Here is a 2,775-nt window from a genome sequence, read left to right as displayed (position 1 = left end):
CCATAGTAAGTACTTCAAAATGTTTATTGCATGAATGAATGAATGCATTCCTTGTGTCTCACGAAATCTCCTCCCGTGGGCAGCTGTCAACTTGATCTGGTACAAGACCACACAGAATATTTTTATTAAAAATGTAAACAATGCAGCTTGGATATAACTTTCCAAGGATTGGGCTGGTTGCCGGCTCATTCTCACTTCATTAAGATAGTGTGCCCAAAGGATCGGTAATTCTCTTCTCGGTCCCCAATCCTGCGTTTACCTTCATTATCCGTGAAGCCTGAGGGAGGCATTCATTAGTGAATTGGCTCCTCATGCAAAGATGGAAGGTGTCTGTGTGAGCTGAGTGCCTCTCTTGTTTTTGTTTGAGAGAAATGCTCACCAGAGGGACAATAAAGCCATCAGGATGGGGTGTGTACAGCATGGCAGGGGTGCTGGGGCGATAGCAGGAGGGAGATGGGGACAAGAGGCACTCAGAAGGGAAATCTGAGAGATATGGGTTCATTCTCAACATATTTTCTGAGTTTAGGGGGAGTGAAACATTCTATATCCAATGAGATTTGAAGGTTGGTTTAATATTATACATTTTTTTTCTGGCAAATTAAAGACCAGAGCTTTCTGTGGGCTTTCTGACTCTCAGCAATAAATAAAAATTAGAGTAGCATTTCAAAGAGGGTTGGTGTCTCCTCGCACAGCAGGTGGGAAATAAAGCTTTTCAGCCTTCTGGGTAGCCGGTGGGAGAGACGTATATGCTCATGTCGCTGATCCCCGGTATGCCTCCCCAAGGGACAGTAACAATTACAGCGCCTGCATGGGCACACATTTGGGGGCACACTGGCTGTGGCAGCAATGCAGATGGGAAGTGGATGACCAACAGCTACAGCCTTGTGGCTGTGCCTTATAATTATGTAGACTCTGTTGAAGGGAAGGGAATCATTTCTTGAAACTTTATTCCATAACATGATTGTTACTGGAAAAGGTTTTCTCCTCTTCTGCTTCACGGACTCCTTACACACCCTCCGAGTTTCTACTGCACTTTCACGTAAGAGCAAACATTTCCATGGCTCTACGGCGTACCCACCCTGTAGTTAGATGGAAGTAGGAAAACAGAGACCTCTATCTTTGTCTTTAAGAGATTTTCTGACAAAAGGAGTGGTTCTTTACCTGGGCCCATGATCCTCAAAGGAGTCCATGGATGACCCTCAGAGGTTTTGCATGTGCCTTGACATTGAACGCAAATTCCAGTTGTCTGGTAGGAGGATCCATAGCATTCACTGTGTCTCAGAAAGGTTCCTGAAGCCCACACTGTTAAGAGATGGGCCTTAATAGATGTGACTTAATAGAGTAAAGCTGCAAGGTGTCAGGAAAGTGCTGGGCTCTCTCAACAACCCCATGTGGGGGGTCAGAGCTCCAGGGTGATGCCCTGAAGGAGAAAGCTCGGGAGCTTGTGCCTCAGCTAGGTGAGCTTTAACTCCTGGCTCTGCCACTGAGCCACAGGGAGAGGTTGGGCAAGCTGTATAACCTCTGAACTCAGGTCCTCACTTGTTTTGAGAATTCCATGCAGCAATGTACAAGGTGTTTGAAATATTGGGCAACACAGCACAGATTACTTTTAAACAGCATATCAGTTATATTTTTCAAAATGTGCTCAATCTGTTCTTTTTTGTTTGTTTGTTTGTTTTCAATCTCCAGATACCTTTACAGATAAAGAACCTCCAAAGGTAAAGAATGAGGCCAATTCCTCACCTGGAAAAGTACAGTAAGTACTTATTTTCCCTGTTTCCAGACTTTTTCGAACGCTCTGTAGTACACTGAAATCTAGAAGAATTTTACCTGAGAAGGTATCTGGAGGTTGGAGAAGAAAAGATATTAAGCACTTCATTTAGAAATGCAGTAGCACACTATTTTAAAATAGGTTTATCCTATATACCTGGACTTTTCAGACACCTTCTATATACAGGTTGTTGAGACACCATTTAATTATATATTTTTTTTTCTGTGGAAGAAGCAGAGGTATGTGAATCTCAAAGACACCAGCTGGCAGCATAGATAGGGGTCTCCTAAATCCTGGTCTACGTTTTGTCAACTGTTCACTACCAGCATTCGAGTGCGCATCTGGCCACACGCCCCTGTCTCTCTCTACTCTAGTGGCTTGCAGATGTCTAGCAGTCCTCCCTCGTAGATGACTACCTAGGTCTGGCCTGAGGGGGAAGACTGCTGGTCAGAGAGGAGCTCAGTTGCATTTATTCATATGAACACAGTTTTTTAAAAACGATGGTTTGAGAATAAGAAGCCTGGAGGACTCTTTTTGACCCCTTGCTCAGACTGGGTGCCTCTGCTGTGTGCTCGCAGAGAGCCCGGTACTTTGCCTCTGAGCATTTAGCACTGGGATTGCAATCACTCCTCTGGTGTCTGTCTCCTCTCTGGCTCACATCCAGTACTCACCAGCCCTGGGCGGTGCTTGCTACATAGCACCAGCTCGGCAGGTATGTTTTTAAACAGTTACTTAAAGAAACTTCATGTCCTCCTAAAAATGGAAAGGGATTGTTACTTGAGATTATAGAGTTGTACCTGGAGTTAAATTTTTCTCAACTAAGAAATAAGTCTTGGGGCGCCTGGGTGTCTCAGTCGGTTGAGCATCCAAATTCAGCTCAGGTCATGATCTCATAGTCCGTGAGTTCAAGCCCCGAGTCGGGCTCTGTGCTGACAGCTCAGAGCCTGAAGCCTGCTTCGGATTCTGTGTCTCTCTCTCTCTGACCCTCCCCCGTTCATGCTCTG

The sequence above is a fragment of the Herpailurus yagouaroundi genome, unplaced genomic scaffold (genome assembly GCF_014898765.1).
Source record: "Herpailurus yagouaroundi ecotype Mexico unplaced genomic scaffold, PumYag 140, whole genome shotgun sequence".
NCBI lineage: Eukaryota > Metazoa > Chordata > Mammalia > Carnivora > Felidae > Herpailurus > Herpailurus yagouaroundi.
This window is presented reverse-complemented; position numbering follows the sequence as displayed.